Genomic DNA, 22,187 nt, shown 5'->3' with positions numbered 1-22,187 from the left:
TTGCATAGAGAGGACAACCTAGGTTAACCTTGCAGCTTAAAAAAAGAAAAAAAATCAGGTTATGCGATGTAGGGTTGCCAACTCCAGCTTCGGCGATGCCTGGAGATTTGGAGGCAGTGCCTTTGGAGGGTAGAAAAGAGCAAGAGTCCAGTAGCACCTATAAGACTAACAGGCATTTGGACTAACAAAATTTGTGGTACGGTATGAGCTTTTGTGAGCCGCAGCTAACTTCTTGGGAGGGTAGAGTTTGGGGAAGGAGAGAGCTTAGTGGAGCTGTGATGCCACAAAGTCTTCCCCATTTCCTCAGGCGAACTCTTTCCTATAGTCTAATAGAAAAGAGTCTAGTGGCACCTTTAAGACTAACCAACTTTACTGTAGCATAAGCTTTCGAGAATCACAGTTCTCTTCGTCAGATGCATGGAGGGTGAGAAGAAACGGGTCAGATATATAGGTGGAGAAGGGAGGTGGGAGTAGATGCAATCAGTAGCTTCTGAAAATGGGATCAGTTGGCTTCTCATAATGAAATCAGTTACTTCTGATAATGAGATAACCATTCATAGTCCCTATTCAATCCAAGCCTGACTGAGTCAAATTTACATATGAATTCCAATTCAGCAGCTTCCCATTGGATTCTGGTTTTGAAAGGTTTCTGTTGAACCATAGTGACCTTTAAGTCCTTGATGGAATGTCCTGATAGATTGAAGTGTTCTCCCACTGGTTTCTGGATGTCGCCATTTTTAATGTCAGATTTGTGTCCGTTTATTCTTTTGCACAGAGGTTGGCTGGTTTGTCCAATGTACAGAGCAGAGGGACATTGTTGGGACATGAGAGCATATATCACGTGTGAGGATGAGCAGCTGTAAGAGCCAGAGATAGTGTGGTTGACACCATTGGGTCCTGTAATTGGGTCCTTTCCTATAGTCTGGAGATCAGTTGGAATTCTGGAAGATCTCGAGTCCAGACTCCAACTGGAGGTCAGCAACCCTAGTGTGACTTGTACTTCAAACCCAAGCAGCCCCTGGGGGAGAGGGGAAGGAGTCCCTCGGGCATGAGCCCTTTTGTGGCTGCCTCCTGCCCAGCCAGACTCTCTTTTTGGCAGAGTCTTACACCTCCCTCAGAGGCAGGCAGGCTGGCTGGCGTGATGTCCTATAAGTACACTCAGGTCTGGTTACATCCAAAGTGTGGCAACCAGGACAGATCTATAGTGGGAGGAGATGAGGTTCTTGGCAAGGGTGCAGAAGCATCCATCTCTCTTGTTTTGAGCCCTCTGTAGGAAGCCATTCATCAGGAAGTGATGGAGAGAGGCTGTCTCCAGGGCAGAGGTCTGCATTCATTTTCATGCTGCACCCGCTCTCTGCCTCCTCTCACCTGGTGAAAGGAAGCCTCCAAGATATGACTGTCTGATGTTTATTTTGGGGAAACCATGCTATTCCCCCCACCCCCAGAAAGCAGAACAGTCTTGCTGTGACTTAATGGCCAGCCTGCCCTCACGAAACAGTTCCACAAATCAGAACCAGAGAGTGATACAATCAGGGCTTTTTTTCTGGGGAAAGAGGTGGTGGAACTCCGTGGGTTGCCCTCGGAGAAAATGGTCACATGGCTGGTGGCCCCGCCCCCTGATCTCCAGACAGAGGGGAGTTGAGATTGCCCTCCGCGCCGCTGAGCGACGCGGAGGGCAATCTCAACTCCCCTCTGTCTGGAGATCAGGGGGCGGGGCCACCAGCCATGTGACCATTTTCAAGAGGTTCCAGAACTCCATTCCACCACGTTCCAGCTGAAAAAAAGCCCTGGATACAATCCTTCAGATCACAAATGGAGTGGCAACTCAGAAAGGAACTTCAGGTATAGCTCTAGGTGATGGAGGTGCCAGGCCACAGATTTCGACAGGGAAGGCAATTTATGCACACACATGTGAGCACAAACGCATAAACATGCATGCACACATGCACACACACACACATTATTCTAATTTGGTGATTATGATCTATCGGACTTAGTATCCTGTTTCCCTTGGTGGCCAATCCGATGCTGCCAGGAAGCCAACAAGCCAGCCCCTGTAACAATGGCTTTTCTGTGTTTCTGTCCCCACCAAGTCGTGCTCTGAGATACACCGCTTCTCTGTTGGGATTTAGCAAGTGTTTTCATTTCAGTCATGAAAGAGTTAAACTGTCTGTGTTACCTACTTAATTAGTAAACTTACTTTGAATCGAAAAGAATCAAGTAGCACCTTTAAGACTAACCAACTTTACTGTAGCACAAGCTTTCGAGAATTACAGTTCTCTTCTTCAGATGCAAAGAGAACTGTGATTCTCGAAAGCTTATGCTACAGTAAAGTTGGTTAGTCTTAAAGGTGCTACTGGACTCTTCTGTTTTGCTACTACAGACTAACCCAGCTAACTCCTCTGGATCTATGACCTTACTTTGAATGTAACCATTAGACTCAGTCTGACTTGGATTGAATAGAGACTCTGGATGGTTCTCTCATTACCTTCAGGCATTCCATTCAGGTTCAGCGATGGAGGGAAGGGGTCACACCCAGCCTGGATTGTGCACCCCGCCTCCTTCATGACTTTTGCAACTGCTTTGCATCTACATGGCCCTCACTCTCTGCACCCTCTCCCCCCCCCCCCCACACCTATATATCTCTGGCCAGTTTCTTCCTACCCTTCATGCATCTGACAAATAGAGCTGTGATTCTCGAAAGCTTATGCTACAAATAAGTTGGTTAGTCTTAAAGGAGCTACTGTTTTGCAACTGCAGACTAACACGGCTAACTTCTCTGAATCTATATTGTATAAAGCAGCCTGACAACACAGCTAGCCAGGAAAGAAACTATATTCACATAACAGTGATGCATGGTATTGGCTTGACTTTTGTTTATTAAGGTGTGGAGTTAAATATGCAGCTCTAAAGTGAATATGCCACTGACTCACCCCGCTCCTTTTTATCCTTTCCTCCATCCCTTGCCTTCCCTTTGTGGAAGTTTCAGCGGCAAACTTCTTGGGGCAGGAACTTGTTGCCTGGAAAATATATGCACGGTGATGGCACTGCATGAACGAATACAGAAAATTAAACACACAAACGTGCTTCCAGATGTATCTCAACATGCATCTCAGAATCTCAAACACTAATTTAAAAAGGTACAATGTTTTTCAGAATCGTGGAAGTGTAATATTTATGCTGAGCAGAGAGATCCAAAACTTTTTCACTAATAACGTGGCTGAATTTACGGACATTCTTTAAGGTCCTCTCAGCATTCCCGGAGAGGTGTTCCTTGACCCGGACTCGTAAATGTACCGTATATTTGGCCAGGCAAGACCAAGCTACAGGGTGTTAGAGCACTGCATTTCTTGGGGTCAGAAGACCTGCCATGATGTTGCCGTTCCCACATGACATAAAACAATTCTGAGATTGCATAGTGATGTTGCTCTGCTAAGGGTGTTCCCAGAGGGTGCCCCTCAGTCCTGTAGCTCACACTGCGTGGTCCTGTGTTTAGAGTTTCACGATATGCTGGACACTAAAGTTTCACACGCCCATGACACAAATGTGCACATTTTTATAACTTCGTTTCAGGTGAGTAGCCTTGTTGGTCTACAGTAGAAGAGCAAGATTAGGTTCCAGTAGCACCATAAAGACCAACTGGATTTCTAGGATAGGAGCTTTGGACAGTCAAAGCTCCCTCCATTACATGGGGAGCTCTGACTCCCAAAAGCTCCTACCCTGGAAATCTAGCTGGTCTCTAAGGTTCTAGTGGAGCCAAATCTTGATTTCTGTATCTGTGCATCATCTCATTTCCAAATTTTTTTAAAAAAATTGTAATGTTTCAGTTTGGTGCTGTTTTTCAGTTTGGGAAAGGTGTGAGATCTGCTGCCAATTAAAACAGACTATATATATATGTATGTATGTACATATCTATCATACTTTGGTCACATCATGAGAAGACAAGATTCTCTGGAAAAGTCAATAATGCTAGGAAAAGTGGAAGGAAGTAGGGAAAGACAAAGACCTAAAACAAGATGGCTGGACTCAATAGAGGAAGCCACGTCCTCCAGTTTGCAGGATCTGTGCAAGTCTGTAAATGATAGGGAGTTTTGGCGGTCTTTCATTCATAGGGTTGCCATAGGTCAGAGGCGACTTGACGGTACATAACACACACACACACAAACACACAAACACATATATGACCAATGAACAGGTAAGCTCCACCCTAAGTTACAAATTCAGTGCCGGGAAGTCAGTTTCAGAAGCAAAGAGAAAAGAGGCACGGCTGTCTGAAGAGCGTGCACCTGCAAATAGCGAGGCAGGCGTCCCAGCATTGCCCCCAAGGAAATAGTCGGACAAGGTTCTCTCTTGCCGGCCATGCTGAGCCAAGCCTGCCTGTCCTCTTCCCTGCAGCCACTAGGAGGCATCCTAGCACCAGAGCTGGCCGGAGAGCGCGCACACTCCCTTCCTTTGCCAAGAAGTCAATGGGATCATTTGTCCAAGCTTTTCCCAGTCGATGGTCCTGACACTCCGCAGTCATCGCTCTGATTAAGATGCCACACTTGAGTTAGAGCATCCATTAAGATTTGATGAGTAATTGATCAGAGCATCAACAGGGATGCGGATGGTGGGGCTGGGCACGGAGGGGCTGGAGGCGAGGGCGGGTGGGCCGCGGCTGCCACGTGGCCACTGCACAAAAATGAACCTTATTAGCAAAAGAGAATCTCCTGCAGTAGCCTTTCTTTGTTGATGCTCACTGCACAGGAAGCAAGTCTGTCAGAGCAGCATCGTAGCAGCTGCCGTTTCAAGCTGCCCTGCCAGGGGATTGGCCTGTTCCCTATCAGCACATTTCAGCCTTGTTGGGCGAGACGCGTGTTCAATCTTCATCCTGTGTTTTATCTTGTGACTTTGAAACAGAGGCAATGGGAGTGATGGCTGCTGGCTTTGATGGCTTGAACCGAGACTGGACACGTTCATGGCAGCCAGGCCTCTCACCGAGTATGTGGATAGCTAATGAAGCTTCCATTGCCAAAGGCAGTATACCTTTGAATACCAAGTGCTGGGGGAAGGGTGACAAACAACAGGAGATGGTGGCAACTTCATTTGGATGCTGGACTACATGAAGTTTTGGTCTGATCTGGCAGGGTTCCTCTGTAGTTTGGTGCGGTGGGTAAGAGCGGTGGGACTCTAATCTGGAGAACGCGGTTTGATTCCCTACTCCTCCATTTGAAGCTAGCTGGGTGACCTTGGGCTAGTCACGGCTCTCTGGAGCTCTCTCAGCCCCACCCACCTCACAGGGTGATTGTTGTGGGGATAATAACAACATATTTTGTAAACCGCTCTGAGTGGGCATTAAGTTGTCCTGAAGGGTGGTATATAAATCGAATTTTGTTGTTGTTGTTATTAATTCAGAGTAATACATGGTGGATGTTAAAGAAAAGGCCCAGAATATCCTAATGGCACCTGCAATGACTAACAGGAAGTACAGTCCACCAAGAATTTCTCATGTGGAAGCCTTTATGAAGGAGGGTTGGACTAGATGACCCTGGAGGTGCCTTCCAACTCTATGAGTCTATGAAATTAGTGGGAACAGTGCAAGGGTGTTCAAATTGCTTCACATCTGTTACCTTACTAGACCTTACAACAGCCCTATAGCAGAACTGCAGTACTGCCATATTGCAGGGCACAGATGGAGTCTGAGGATGAGAAATAGAACAAAAACTGAGTTTCTCATGGCTGGAATGAAATTTCAACTGGGGCTTTCTGCTTCATAACTGGACTAGGCTAATTCTTGCAATTTGCATGCTTCAAGCTTTGCAGACTCATAGGGAACCGCTTCGAGACCTTAACCGAAGAGAAGCAGTATAAAAATCTAATAAATAAATCAAATAAACAAACAAACAGGGCAGCGGATTTTTTACAGGGTGGTTGTGGTGGTAATTCGGCAGGCTGGTTTTCTTCTTACTCTGACAGAATTTCCTCTGGCAGAGAACTTCAGATTCAAAACTGTTGGGCTTTTTTCTTTTTAAAAACGAGGCTTCTATAAAATCGACATTGTGTCAATATGATATTTATTATTTATGATGGACATTAAGAGCAAAGGGCTGTATAGATTCGATCCATTGAACTCTGCCCCACTTTGGGCTTCTGTGAACCTCCCGTTCACTTAAGGTCGGCTCCATGCGCCGCACGATCCAGCCAGCAGCCCCGCAGCCATTCCACCCGGAACCCTGTAGGGCCTGCCGAAGGTCGATTAGGGCGTGGTAACCCATCAAAAATATTCTCCGCCTGTGAGAAATTGAGGTCTCCCAAATGTGAAGCTTCCATCTCTCCTCTCGATTGTGTCGGCTAAGCAGGAAATCTTCACTGCTGGATGGTGGCATAAGGGTTGTCAACTCTGAAAATTCCTGGAGATTTTGAGGTGGATCCTGGAGAGGGTGGGTTTTGTGGAAGGAAGGGACCTCAGTAGGGTATAATGCCATACAGTCTACCCTTCAAAGCAGCCGGTTTCTCCAGAGGAAGTGATCACTGTAGCTTGGAGATCAGTTGTAATTCTGGGAAATCTCTCGATACCCTCTGGAGGAAGGCAGCCCTAGTTGACCTCTATATTATGGTGCCTATCCCTCTTGTGGTGCAGAGCCCCGTGGCGCAGAGTGGTAAGCTGCAGCACTGCAGCCCAAGCTCTGCTCACGACCTGAGTTCGATCCTGGCGGAAGCCGGGTTCAAGTAACCAGCTCATGGTTGTCTCAGCCTTCCATCCTTCCGAGGTTGGTAAAATGAGTACCCAGTTTCCTGGGGGTAAAGTGTAGATGACTGGGGAAGGCAATGGCAAACCACCCCGTAAAAAGTCTGCCAAGAAAATGTCGTGATGCAACGTCGCTCCATGGGTCAATAATGACTCGGTGCTTGCACCTTTACTTTTACCTATCCCTCTTGTAGAAGTTGGCTTGGTGTTACAAAATACAATAGAATTGCCCTGGGCATGATTTAGAGAAGAGATGGGCCCCAAGAACGCAGCCCACACCTATCCCCAAGGGGCCCTTCAAAGTTGTGATGTGAAACGGAGAACACAATTAATCCGATGGAGTCCAACCATCTCTCCTTTCTTCCTCTGATAAAACATTGTGTGTATTTTTCCCTATGGTGTCTTTTTGGGGAGATTTTGGGGTTGCTTTAAAAAAAATGTTCTGGTGTATTCACATGTACCAAATTTCTTCCTGTTTGAAGTCCCTCTCCCGGCGCTGTAGAAATTAATATCTGAAGTTCAGATGACATATTGTAAGTAACGTTTATTTATTTATGTTTATAAGCCTCCTTTCTTATAAATTTAAGGCAGATTAAATTTAAAACAATGATATCAGAACAGTACAATGCATACAATGAATAATGTGATAAAATGGATTGCAAATTTAGAGAATAGTGCACTAAAACGTACTAAACACAATAGAAATAGTATAATACATGAAACAAGGAAGGAAACTGGATTGCAAGATTAGGGAAAGGTGGCTCTGAATTTCCTGCATTGTGCAGGGGGTTGGAATAGATAACCCTGGAGGTCCCGTCCAACCCTCTGATTCTATGGAACTGTTGCATATGTTATCAACAACAACAACATTTGATTTATACGCCATCCTTCAGGACAACTTAATGCCCACTCAGAGCGGTTTACAAAGTATATTATTATTATCCCCACAACAAACACCCTGTGAGGTGGGTGGGGCTGAGAAAGCTCCGAGAGAGCTGTGACCGACCCAAGGTCACCCAGCTGGCTTCAAGCAGAGGAGTGGGGAATCAAACCCGGTTCTCCAGGTTAGAGTCCTGCTGCTCTTAACCACTACACCAAACTGGCATAACAAAACAATCAAAACTACCTAAAATTCCACAGACACTAGGACCGTCTCTCACTACTCCCTTTACAAAAAGGCCCCCCTGAACAATTTTTAACACTTTTTGTGGAAGGAGAAAAGGGGAGCCTTCTGAACCTCCACAGGGAAGCTGTTCTGACAGGGAGGAGCCAGTTTGGTGGTGTGATTAAAAGCGGCAGGACTCTAATCTGGAGAACCAGGTTTGATTCCCCACTCTTCTGCTTGAGGCCAGCTGGGTGGCCTTGGGTCAGTCACTTAAGAGCGGCAGGACTCTAATCTGGAGAGCCGGGTTTGCTTCCCCACTTCTCCGTTTGAAGCCAGCTGGGTGACTTTGGGTCAGTCACAGCTCTCTCAGAGCTCTCTCAGCCCCACCCACCTCACAGGGTGATTGTTGTGTGAGGATAATAATAATGCACTTTGTAAACCACTCTGAGTGTGGCATTAAGTTATCCTGAAGGGCAATATATAAATCAAATGTTGTTGTTATTAACAGAGATTGCTTGAGTATAGGTAGCTGCAGGGCTTTTTTTCTGGGAAAAGAGGTGGTGGAACTCAGTGGGTTGCCCTCGGAGAAAATGGTCACATGGCCGGTGACCCTGCCCCCTGATCTCCAGACAGAGGGGAGTTGAGATTGTCCTCCGCGCCGCCGAGTGGCGCGGAGGGCAATCTAAACTCCCCTCTGTCTGGAGATCAGGGGGCGGGGCTACCAGCCATGTGACCATTCTCAAGAGGTTCCGGAACTCCGTCCCCCCACGTTATCCCTGAAAAAAAGCCCTGGGTAGCTGTTGATCTTACCCATTAATTGGGTCGTCCTTATACAGTCTGTACATTACACCTCCTATCTTTGTAAGCAAACAGGCTAAAGAGTGATGTTTAAAAAAACGGAAGCTGATAATCTCAAGAAGGGGCTTCTGATCTCCAGAGGGGGCATCTATGCCCCCTCCCCAAGGTTCTGGCCCTGCTGCCTGTTCCCCAGATGAGGCTCTTTGTATCTTTATTAAATTCTGTGTGATTACTTCGCCTAATCTGCTCCGTTACCAAAAAGCTGAACACGCGAGCCTGGGAGCCGATCTTCTAGAGACCACCAGAGAGAGTATAAATCCAATCGCTCCGCGTCAATCGTTTATCATTAGCGTTCCTGGGCCGGGCCCGTTTCCCCGCAATACCTTGGTGGCATGTTCCTTTATTAACCTCACTTAGCCTCCTGCTGACAGGTGGAGCGGAGGGACCCGCTCAGATTCATCGGCTTCTCATTCTCCATCCGGTCCAGCTGCTTTCTTCATAGATGCTGCCGGAGATGCCGGGGGCAGAGGCGGTTGCAAAGATGACAGGCGTTAGAATGATGTTGTAAAACGGGCCTCTCAAAACGGGCAGGAGGCGCCCAGCCCTAAGGCAGACCTGCAGGGCTGGTTCAAGGTATTTTCTTGACGAAGTAAGACACACCCTGACCTGGATAGCCCGGGTGAGCCTGATCTCGTCAGATCTCGTCAGATCTCGGAAGCTAAGCAGGGTAGGCCTTGGTTAGTAGTTGGATGGGAGACCTCTTATGAGGACCAGGGCTGCAGAGGCAGGCAATGGCAAACCACCTCTGTTAGTCTCTTGCCATGAAAACCCCACCAGGGATCACTATAAGTTAGCTATGACTTGAGGGCACTCTCAAGGTGTAGTGGTTAGAGTACGGGACTAAGACCTGAGAAGTCCATCTTCAAATGCCTGTTCTGCCATAAAGCTTGGGCCTTGGGCCATTCGCTCGCTAGATCAGCCTTGCCTACCTCACATGGTTGTTGTGATGATAAAATGGAGGAGCGATTCATGTGCAAGGGGGGGGGGGATAAAATGTATGAGAGAAAGAGAGAGAGAGATCCTGTATGGTTACAAAATGAAATGCTTCCCCTTTAAATCCTTTGCACTTTCCACTTTGGAGGTGGAGCTCTGGTAGGCAACAGTCCTGCTGGGCGTATAAAAGGGCCTGAGTTCCAGTCTTTGCCAAAGCAGCATTGCTCTAGGGTTTTCCAGTATGGTTGGGGCCTGGCTGAGCTCCATGATCTTGCTTCTTTCTTCTCATCCAAGGCCTTCTTTCTACCTCCACCCTGCACCCCTCCCTAAGCCTGCCAGTGTATGGTATTCATTGTGGGGACATCAGATTCTGCATAGCAATTATTGTGTATTTTAGACCTTGAGCAAGCAAAAGAAAAAAGATCCAGATGAGTTAGCTGTGTTAGTCTGCAGTTGCAAAATAGTAAAGAGTCCAGTAGCACCTTTAAGACTCACTAACTTATTTGTAGCATAAGCTTTCAAGAACCACAGCTCTCTTTGTCAGATGCAACTTTATTGTAGCATAAGCTTTCGAGAACCACAGCTCTCTTTGTCAGATGCAACTTTATTGTAGCATAAGCTTTCGAGAACCACAGCTCTCTTTGTCAGATGCATCTGAGCTGTGGTTCTCGAAAGCTTATGCTACAATAAAGTTGGTTAGTCTTAAAGGTGCTACTGGACTCTACTATTTTGCAAAAGAAAAAAAAAAAGTTGTGGCCCATTGTTGAGCATTCCAAATGACAAGTGGGAAGTGAATTTCTGGACAGGTTTCTACAAGACAGGATTCTCCATGTTGGCTTTTGTGGGGGTAAGCATCCAGCACTTTTGCCAAGTTCCTTTCACAGCTGTGCCTCAGATGAATCAGAAGGGTCTTAACTAGGAATTCCCCCACTTCCATGTTTTTTTAATCTGTTGCCAGGCTGGACTGAAGCATGTGCTTTTATGCACAGACATTCCTCGGTGTGGCCACATATTTAGCCTTAACTCCTACTCTACCCACACTTTATTTGGTCTTTATGTAAAATCCTGCTTGTGACCTCTTCCTCTAAAGGCCTGCCGTTTGAGAGAGAAAAACACCCCGACCAAATGAATTGGGAAGGGCAGTCTTCTATCTTCCTTTCTTGCGTGGAGAGATTTCAGCCGTCGTTTTTGGTCCTGTGCTTTTGGGGCAGAGCTGCAATGTTCTATATAGCACACCCGAAAGAGAATCCCAGAATAATATATCTGGAATCAGGTTATCTCGTGAGATACCAAGGGCAGCTTCCTACCAGCAATATAGAAAAGAGTCCAGTAGCACCTTTAAGACTAACCAACTTTACTGTAGCATAAGCTTTCGAGAACCACAGCTGTCTTCGTCAGATGCAACTTTATTGTAGCATAAGCTTTCGAGAACTGCAACTCTCTTCGTCAGATGCATCTGAGCTGTGATTCTCGAAAGCTTATGCTACAGTAAAGTTGGTTAGTCTTAAAGGTGCTACAGGACTCTTTTCTATTTTGCTACTACAGATTAACACGGCTAACTCCTCCTACCAGCAATAGTAATCTTGTTGAGCCATCTTTCCTCTGACGGGGGAAATCCTCTCTGTTCCTATTTCTAACAGAGATTTACAGAGTTACACTCTTCTAAGCCCATAGAAGTCAGTAGACCTTAGAAGGGTGTAATTCAGTTTAGGATGTAAATTATGTCTGTTACCTCAGGAGGCACTCTAAGAAGGTTCTCTACTCACTCCTCTTCTGGATAAAGCCTATCTAAAATTATTCCAACGCCATATTTGTCAAAATAGGCTCCTTAAACATCTAGTGCTGTGTTCTTCGATGATAGTTGGATAGCTGGATGTGTGTGCATTTTCAAACACTTTGAAGCATTATGATCAGGGCTTTTTTTCAGCTGGAACGCGGTGGAACGGAGTTCCGGCACCTCTTGAAAATGGTCACATGGCTGGTGGCCCCGCCCCCTGATCTCCCGACAGAGGGGAGTTGAGATCGCCCTCCGCACTGCTGAGCGCCGGAGGGCAATCTCAACTCCCCTCTGTCTGGAGATCAGGGGGCGGGGCCACCAGCCATGTGACCATTTTCTCCAAGGGCAACCCTCTGAGTTCCACCACCTCTTTCCCCAGAAAAAAAGCCCTGATTATGATCAATTATTATGTTGCTTTCCCATGATGCTATTCTCCCTCATTTTGTCAAGGATTTCTAACATATTTTATAACCGCTCATAAAATTCAGAATCCCCCCACCCCCAAATGATGCTTATATTAAGCACAAAACTTGTTTTATCTGGTTCGCGTTCTGTTTTTCGATTGTTGCTGTCCCTAAATCTGAGGGATAAGGCAGGATAAAAACTTAATCAAGAATTAAGAGCGGTGACTCTGCGAGACTGTCCCTCATGCCTTGTTGAGAGAACAGGGGTGGGTATTGGAGAGCTCCCCTTTGCAATCTCATCATTTGGAGACCTCTGAGCCAATGCTAAGTAAAGGTATAAATATTCCTGGTGCCCCTATTTGCCACGGAGACACTCAAAACTGATTGATCTTTTACAGTAAGGAGGCGCTGGCAGAGTCTGGCCTTTGCAACAGGGAATGAAATCTGAAAGGGAAAAAAAAATCCCGCAAGCATATTTGACAACAAGCGGGAGTCTTCAATAGAACTTGACAGTTGGCAAGGATATAGATGACAAGGTCTTTACTGCATTATACTGATTGGATAGCTCTCCGTGCTGCATAGGTACCCCTCAGTGCTGAATACGTGTGCGTGTGTTTGCTGTTTGCATCCCTGAGTTCGCTGGCTCAGTCCCCAACTTCTCCACTGCAGAGAGATAGGGAAAATTTCTGGGTTGTGGCTAGGAATGGCCCACTGTGGCAGGATCAGGCTCTTGGATAGTCTCCCTGATAAAAGGTCTCAGGAAGGCGGTAAGATCTGAACTGGTTAAAGGTCAGAGTAGGGCGCATGGCAACATATGCAAGTCCACACTACTGTTGTATGCAACACTTTTTGCGATGGGGAGGAGCGCACAGGCCACTAGAAAGGGTGCAGAAGAATTTATCTTGGCTGCATCAAGGAGAATGTTTGTTCTGACACAAAGTGTGGGACCCATTGAGACTCAGTTCAAGGTATTGGTTAGCATTTCAAAAGCTCTTCACAGCCTTGGTCCAGCAGACTTATGAGGCCGCCTCCCCCCACGCTCCTCCACGGCAGCTTTGCTCATCTGAACAGGGTCTCCTGCAGGTGCCACCCTGCATGTGGGCGAAATCAACTGCAGCCCATACAAGGGCTTTCTCTGTGTTGGCCCCAACCCTGTGGAACGGCCTGCCTGAGGAGGTCAGGAGAGCCCCCACTCTCCTGGATTTCCGCAAAGGATGCAAAACCAAATTAGTCAAAAAGGCTTTTTACTCAGATAGGAGGGTAGTATTGTAGAGAGGGGACTCAGATGCCTTGCTAATGAGTTAGAAACGATAGACTTCACCTCTATGTTGTATTGGATTCCTGCTAATGTGAACTTGTATCTATTTACCCTATGGCACTGTCTATGGAAATGTTCTTGATATTGACTAGTAATCTCACACTGTGTAATCCGCCTTGAATCTCAGCAAGAAAGGTGGGCTATAAGTGACATAAATAAATAAATATGCACGAGTCGGTTAATTAATTACAAAACATAAGCATATACATCAAGGGTCACATTGAAGCTTATGTCGAGGGGAGCACCTGGCAGTCCAAAGGGGGATGAGCTGAAGCAGTGGGCTTGGATTTGGGGTCCAGGAACAGTGGACACTGAAAATACCTAAGTCCCATACACTCAGTGAGCTTGGTTGTTCCCCTGGCAGAGACATGTAGAAATTCATACAATTTACAGTTAGCATCTAACCAGCAGAGTGTGGGGTTCCTCATCCACTCCTCTTAGTTTTAGGGCCTCACCTGGTTAGCGTGGTTTCTTTCCACTGCTTGCATGCCTCTACAACCAACTCCTCTTCAAGCATGTAATCAAATCAACTGCCGCCAGTCAGTGATCCTGAAGTTGGAACACTTCCAAAGAGAATGTTTCCTTTTGTTTGTTCAGAATCACACACAGCCTACCCCGATCCTTGTGGCTGACAAAGTGCTCCACTTTGGGCCGTTCCTGCAGTCTTTGAAGCAGACAGGGGTCCCTGAATCTTGTGTGAACCTCAGCCCTGGAAGTTCTGTGGGTAGCCAGAGCACTCCCCTTCCCGCATCTCTCCCCTCTTGCCTTCCCCAGCTGTTAGCTCCAGTCCTCTGCTTTTAGCTTTTAGCTCCAGTCCTCTGCTTTGCCCTGCTTCTGCCTCCTTGGACATCAGCCTTTGCTTCCACGTGTGGAACGCGCCCAACCCCTAACCAGACTTGGGTGTGAATCTCATCGGTCCACCTGTGGTGCCCACTTTCTGGTCCACTTTTAGCAGATTTCGGCTTGTGGGGCTCAAGTCTTTGGGGATTAATGAATATGGAATCCAAGGCCTGGTTCTGAGATTCTTCTTGTCTGGATCCACCTTCTCCTAAATTACCTGGTCTTATTTCCAAAGGGGAAACTACCCTGCTGCTCCTGGAAGGAGCTCACGCTGGCATTTCCCCTTTTCCATTTTATCTCCCTAATAGTAGGTAGGTAGATACATTTATTGTATATGGCCATCACCCTTTACAAAGCAAAACATATATACAAATTACAACCGTAAGATTTACAAGAATTCTAAAATACCAGACAACATTAGAGTTATTCAGGACACAAGGAAGCAAAACATAAGCAAAACACAAGACCTGTTCAGACGGATGCTGTCTTAGAAACTGCACTTGCTCTTATCTTTCTAGCGGCCAAGGTAAAAAGAGCCACTTTCTAGGATACGGCAGCATCTATGGGCCAAGCTACAAGTAACGAATTGCACTTCCATGGCAAGTGAACAGACTCGCGTGTATTCCTCCCTGTTCACTTGCACTCCACTTGTACTCCACTCAATCACGTAGAGTCAGAGAGGAAATGTGTGTCATTTAGGGTCTTGGACGTCCTAATCGTAATCTTGTGAAACTGGTTAAGGTGTACAGGGGTCAATCGCTCTCATGCACCCTGACCTACCTCACAGGGTGATCTTCGGACAGTCACTCTCAAAAGCATCCAGCAAGCTTCACAGCAAGGCGGATTCTGATCCTGCCTCTCCCAGATCTTAGTCTCACACTGTAACCGAACCACTGCGCTGTTCTGGATCTCCTGCTGCAGAAAGTTCCTCTGTGCGTGCACGAACTGCTGCAGCACTTGCTTCTTTTGCTTCCCCTTGCTCCTTTTCTGGCTCTACATTACCAATATGCATTGGCACATTGCACAAAATCAATTGTGAACGTACGTCGAATTCAACCAAGATCCTTTTTGTGTGGTGCAGGTACTCCTGTGCGCACCATTGCATCCAGATTGCTCTTTTGCAGGGGTTCGTTGACTCATGCGCCGACTCTGGAATCACAGAGGAAGGGAAGCAGAAACGGACAAAGGGATCCGAGAGCTGCCGCACCCTGGGCAAACTTCAGTTCTGGAATTATTTAGAGAAATTCTCCTAGCCCAACACACCACAGGTCACATTCCAGAACAAAAAAGGAGCAGAACGGGAAAACTCCTCTCTTCCCCAGTTAACGGCAAGGTGCTTTGTGGTTGCTTCAAGGAGAACTTGCAGTCTTGTAGCGGGTCCAGCATCACAGCCATTGGCAAGAGGATGTCAGAAAGTCTCTCCTATGAGGTCGAGTGAACATGATCGAAACTCAGTCTCTGCTGGCAATGAGGTGGGGAATAGGGCTCTTGTGAGTGAGGGGCAGCAGTCAGGGATGGACAAAGAAGTCTCCTCCCTGCATGCATGGAACAGGCTTCCTCAGGAGGTGGGGGGCTCTCCTTTGGAGGTTTTTAAGCAGTGGCTAGATGGCCAACTGACAGCAATGCTTAGTCTGTGAATCTAAGTAGATTGTGAGTGGGAAGGCAGGAAGGGTCATATCAGTGCTTAGTTCTCGTGGCCCTTTCTTACATGCCCAGGTAATGCCAATTGCCACCTTGGGGTCAGGGAGCAATTTTCCCCAGGCTATTTTGGCTGGGGATCCTGATGGTGTTTTGTCATCTTTTGGGCATGGAGCAAGGGCCACTGTGTGTGTGAAGGGAGGAGGTAGTTGTGAATTTCCTGCATTGTGCAGGGGGTTGGACTAGATGACCCTGGAGGTCCCTTCCAACCTTATGATTCTAGGATTCTATGTGTGTTTGAAGTACAGAATGGCCATGCATTTAGGAGCAGGCTTGTGTCCGGAGGCACAAGAAACATCATTCAAGCATGAAACTCAAGCTGCAATTAAGGAAGGAGGATTTGCTTTCCCTCAGTTTATATCATCAGGCATATTTATTAATTTGTACTAATTGTTTGGACTGGTCCTGCCAGGTGAATTATCCATCTTGGGACCCTTTGACAGCTTCTTGTCTGTTCGCCCTTTTTAAATGGTCTCTTCATGCTCAAATGGATGGCAGCAAGGCGTGAATGGGAGCACAAGCACGGGTCCTGTGCTGAGGCAGTGAGGCCGGAGAGATGAAGCCAACCTCATGGGGACAATGTGCGTTTTGAGGAAGGGTTGAAAGAAGAGGAGGTGTTGTGGGAAGGAGTTCTCAGCCTCGGGGCAATGAGGGAGGCAGAGTGACCCCTTTTGAGGGAGCAGGAAAATTTGGGGCTGGGAAGGATGATGGAGCTGGAGGGACAAAGATCAACAGCACACATAGACTGGGGAATAAAGATGAGTGGTGGAGAACGTGGAGGAACGAATAGCAAGCTTTGAAAGTAAGGGCAATGAGCAGGGCTTTTTTTCAGCTGGAACGCAGTGGAATGGAGTTCCGGCACCTCTTGAAAATGGTCACATGGCCAGTGGCCCCGCCCCCTGATCTCCAGACAGAGAGGAGTTTAGATTGTCCTCCGTGCCAGTGGTGCGGAGGGCAATCTAAACTCCCCTCTGTCTGGAGATCAGGGGGTGGGGCCACTGGCCATGTGACCATTTTCGCCGAGGGCAATTTAAACTTTTAAAAAACTCCTCCCTTGTTCCAGCTGACCCAAAATAGTAACATCATTGTTACAAAATGTTACAAAAAAGTAACATCATTGTGCGGTCCTGAGTTCCACCACCTCTTTTCCCAGAAAAAAAGCCCTGGCAACGAGTTCTGGCTGTGTTTTGAATGACTTGAACAGTCTGGGATATTTCATTTAAAATTCTTCTAGTCTGCCTTCCGTTCAAAACAAATGGGAAGCAAAGCAGCTAGGGGAAAGAGGACAGAGCAGATAGAGGACAGAGAGAAGACTCAGGCCTGGCAAGGGGAAGCCTGAAGAAGGAAGATTGCAAGGTGGGAAGTGACCAGAATTACAGAAGAGCTGTGGAGGACGACTGTGATCGCTTGTGAGCGGAGCCTCAGAAGTCCCTAGGGGTCTTGCCTGGTTGTCATCTGACCAGTTAAGCAGTTTTGTGGTTGCATAATAGCCAAGGTGGCCAAATTTCATTTCCTTGTGCCTTCAGCGTGCTTTTGCATCTGAGCGGCAAGTGAAATCAGTTCTCCACCCCGAGTCCCAAATGACGAGGAGGGGAAGGACAGGACTGCAGAAGGGCTGTGCAAAAATGTGCATGCACAGAAGAACCTCAACAACACAGACATAAATGAACACCCCACTGTAAGACTTGTAAAAAAGTATTTATTAATATTCACCGAATGCTGGATTGGCTCACACCTGATTTATTTACATGACTGGAAACTGAGGTTTAACTCTTTTAGTAATGAAGCCCATTGGACCCGGCGCTTTCCCCCAGCCTAAGCTACTTCACAGGATTGTCGTGAAGAGAAAATGGGGAAGAGAGAGAAGTGTGTACAGCTTCAAGAACAAAAATATAATTGCAAAGAGTCCAATAGCACCTTTAAGATGAACCAACTTTATTGATGGTTGTTGTGGGTTTTCCGGGCTGTATTGCCGTGGTCTTGGCATTGTAGTTCCTGACGTTTCGCCAGCAGCTGTGGCTGGCATCTTCAGAGGTGTAGCACCAAAAGACAGAGATCTCTCAGTGTCACAGTGTGGAAAAGATGTTGGCAGGTCATTTATATCTACTCAAGAGGGGTGGGGTTGAGCTGAATCATCCTGTAAGAGTTTCCCAGGGTGTGGAATGCTAATGGCGGGAGGCTTCACTGTATCCTGAGGAGGTTCTTTTGCATATGGATTAGTGCTTGATGTGCTAATCTTCTCTGCAGGGCTATTGTCAGGTATAGAGTGTTTTGTTAGCCTGGTGTTTTTCAGATCTGGAAACCATGCTCTGTTCATTCTTAAGGTTTCTTCCTTCCTGTTGAAGTTTTGCTTATGCTTGTGAATTTCAATGGCTTCCCTGTGCAGTCTGACAAAGTAGTTGGAAGTGTTGTCCAGTATTTTGGTGTCCTGTTTGAGTTACTGTGCCCTGTTTGAGTTAGGCTATGTTCAGCCACTGCTGATTTTTCAGGTTGTCCAAGTCTGCAGTGTCTTTCATGTTCTTTTATTCTTGTCTGGATGCTACGCTTTGTGGTCCCGATGTAAACTTGTCCACAGCTGCAGGGTATACGGTATACTCCTGCAGAGGTGAGGGGGTCTCTACTGTCTTTTGCTGATCGTAGCATCTGTTGTATTTTTCGGGTGGGTCTGAATACAACCCTGGGAAACTCTTACAGGATGACTCAGCTCAACCCCACCCCTCCTGAGTAGATACAAATGACCTGCCAACATCTTTTCCACACTGTGACTCTGAGAGATCTCTGTCTTTTGATGCTACACCTCTGAAGATGCCAGCCACAGCTGCTGGCGAAACGTCAGGAACTACAATGCCAAGACCACGGCAATATAGCCCGGAAAACCCACAACAACCATCGTTCTCCGGCCGTGAAAGCCTTCGACAATACAACCAACTTTATTGTAGCATAAGGTACAGATGCAACTTTATTGTAGCATTCGTCAATTCGTCAGATGTAACTTTATTGTAGCATAAGCTTTTGAGAACCACAGCTCTCTTTGTCAGATGCATCTGATGAAAAGAGCTGTGGTTCTTGAAAGTTTATGCTACAATAAAGTCGGTTCATCTTAAAGGTGCTACTGGACTCTTTACTATTTTGCAACTACAGACTAAGACGGCTAACTCCTCTGGATCTAAAAAAATATAATAGAAATGGTAGGCATTTACGCTCCCCTCTGAAGAATCCCTGACAGAACAGATGGATTTGGGTTATTTTCTGGGTTAGGCATCTCTGCCTTTCTGCCACAGCTTCCCTGTGATGAAGACAGAAAGATAAAATTCTGACTCCAAAAATCAATGGCTGGAAAGATAGGCTACATCATCAAAATTATATTAGTCTTTAATAGTCAATCAATTAATTTTAAAACATTTCAGTTATTTAAGAGGAAGGGAGGGGGCTTTCCTTAACAAAGATAATATTTTTCCTCCCTAGTCAGTTTCTGAAATGGCCTCAACCGTATCCACTTTTGCCCTGGGAACTGATGCGGCTGTCACAGCTTCCCGGGACCGTTTATGGAGTGACGTTTACCTTCCTGTACCGAAAAATGTGTGTGGGGGGGAATAATGGGGAGGCGGGTTGAGGAGAATGCTGCTGAGGTGCTGGGAATGAATTGCTGCATAGATATGAATTTTGACAGCTAGTCAATGGCCTCCGTCCATTTCAATTAAAACAGGAGCAGATTTCTCTGGGGCCAAACAGGCAACGTTTCAGAGCCCATAAAAAGCGAACGAGGAGGGGGGGTCACTGAGGTCCTGATGGACTTTGATGGACTCTTAGTGCCCCCCCTCATTTTTCTTTGATCCTTCCTGATACTGACTTTATTTCTTAGCCAGGAAGTCCAAGACCTATGAACCCCTTCCCTGCTGCTAGGCCTTTTTTTTTCTTCTTGTTGCCTTTACCAGCACCAATATAAAGGGTTCTATGGGCTGGACTATTTCCTAAAGCTCTGCACCTCTGAAATTACATGTTTCTGTGCCCCACTTTCCATGGACAATGGCACATTCTTGTCCCAGTGTTTAGCTGCCAAAGCCTGACATGTTTCCCCAAACTGGGAATGTTCTGCCTCTTGCAGAGGGGGCCAGGTGAACAGCTTTAGAAATTTCTCCCGAGTTGGGAGCTAGGAGGATGCTAGTCTTTTGTCTTCTGATGCAGAAAGAGCCGTTATTTCCCAAATTTATGGGAATTTCAACCTGAAAACTTAGGTCAGTTCCAAGATGAATTATAGCAGGTTGCTCAGTTGAGGAAGGAGCCTCGTGGTTAATTAATCTCCCACTGATTCTTTCACAGGACATGGCTGTGTGTGAGTTTCCCTCTTTCCTGGTTTATTGCACTAGTACTATGGGTCTCACCACATGAGGCAAAATACACTTGAATTACATGGGTAATTCGAGCGTATTTTGTAATTTGAGTGTATTTGAGTGTAATTAGAGTGTAATTCAAGTGTATTTTGTCACGTGTGGTGAGACCCGTAGTACTAGTGCAATAAACCAGGAAAGAGGGAAACTTAGGTCAGTTCTGGAAGGGAGGTGGTAGAAATGCAAAGGAAGGGAAGGAGAAGAAAGCCCAAGGCAGGCCTGGAAAATATGTGAGGCAGCAACTTTGCTGAAAGTAAGCAAGTCTGGAAGGGTCCTGTACAGTTTGGAAGTCCTGGAAGTCTCACACTTGCCATTTTAAGTTCCCTGGAGGAAAACGTGGATATCAGTGTAATAAACACATTTTGTTTAGATGACTGGGGAAGGCCATGGCAAACCACCCCGTAACAAAAAGTCTGCCAAGAAAATGTCATGATGCAATGTCCCCCTATGGGTCAGTAATGACTCGGCGCTTGCACAGGGGACTATCTTTACCTTAAACACATAGTTTAAATGAGGTGCTCCATTGCCCTGGCTGTCTGCATAGGAAGGGCTTTGTGGTTGGGGCATAGGAACTGCTCACAAAGGGCCAGGATTGTCCTCTAGCCTCTCCATCTAAAATGGACTGTATGTAGCAGAGTCAAGAAAAAACTGTTCTCTGATGGAGCTCCTGTAGAACTTCTCCCATGCAGAGCAGACAATACTGGTGGCTTAGATGGCCTGACTGGATTGAAAGCACCTCCATGCATGTTCATACAGGCTATTGGGCTGATGGGGAGCGGGAGAAATCAGTGTTTACTCAACAATAGTTGATATGTTGGTGTGTTGCTTATTAGAAACAGCCCAAGCCATTTGGGTGATGGAAAATCCATAGGGCTTGCAGAACTTTTTGGTACATGCATAAGCCAGCTTGGCTAAGGAAGGTAAATGTGTGCAGGCCCCAACCAAGTGGATGGTTTGAGAATACAACCACAGGAGTTATCTGTGTTAGTCTGTAGTAGTAAAATAGTAAAGAGTCCAGTAGTACCTTTAAGACTCACCAACTTATTTGTAGCATAAGCTTTCAAGAACCACAGCTCTCTTCGTCAGCATGCATCTGACGAAGAGAGCTGTGCTTCTTGAAAGCTCATGCTACAAATAAGTTGGCGAGTCTTAAAGGTGCTACTGGACTCTTTACTATTTTGAGAATACAGCAATGCCCACTGCAGATCCTCTGGGTATTAAACTTCCCTCCATCCATGCAGGGGTTAAATCACAAGACACTCCAATATATAAATCAGGCAATTAAGCTGACATTATAACATTTAATTTTAAAACCCTCATCCTGTGAAATAATGGCCCCAGCGGTCATGCATGTCTGCACACACAAACACAGAGACACAGAAAGCACTAGAGACATATAAATTTTATTATTAAAATTAACATTTAAACCCCGGACCATGAAGTAATGCATAAGGAGAGGACGGATAAATCAGGTGGTTAAACTGGGTAAGGTAACATTTAGCAGTTAGATTCCTGACCATGAAATAAACTCAAGGTTAGAAGAGGGATAAATCAGAGAGAAGGAGAGAGCGAGCCCAAGAGCGAGACGCAGGAGGGAAGCAAATAAATTGTTCCGAACTTTCCAATGTTAACATGGTTAATTTTCCAAGACCAGGAAATGGCTCACAAGCTTTAAGGTGGGAAATGAAGCTGAGGTGATGGAGCATCACGGAGGAAGCGCAGGATGGTGAAATGGGGCAGGAGGGGGCCCCAGTGGCTCAGCGCTGTCCAGTATGGCCACTTACCAGCAAAATGAGGAGACAAAACAAGTGTTATGCACAAACTTGTGCCTTAGGTGTCCCTCTCACCAATCACAATAAGAGACACACACACCACGGAGTCCTGTAGAATGAAGCAACATATGATTGTTTAATTTAAACAATGGAGGAGCCCATTTTCACAGGAGTAGGTGGTCTCCTTGTGTCCAGAGCTCATCAAAATTACAATAGAAGCACAGGCAATTAATACTTTCAGATAATCATAACAATATTACAATATTCTAATATTTGATATCTTACTGGCTCGTAACATATCTAGGGTCAGTTCTGATTTGAGGATGCAATTCTGGGCTGGCCCCTCTATTTGGGGGAATTCCAGTCT

This window comes from Eublepharis macularius, chromosome 7, assembly GCF_028583425.1.
Source record: "Eublepharis macularius isolate TG4126 chromosome 7, MPM_Emac_v1.0, whole genome shotgun sequence".
Lineage (NCBI taxonomy): Eukaryota > Metazoa > Chordata > Lepidosauria > Squamata > Eublepharidae > Eublepharis > Eublepharis macularius.
The sequence above is the reverse complement of the archived record's forward strand: the minus strand, read 5'-3'. Positions refer to the sequence as shown.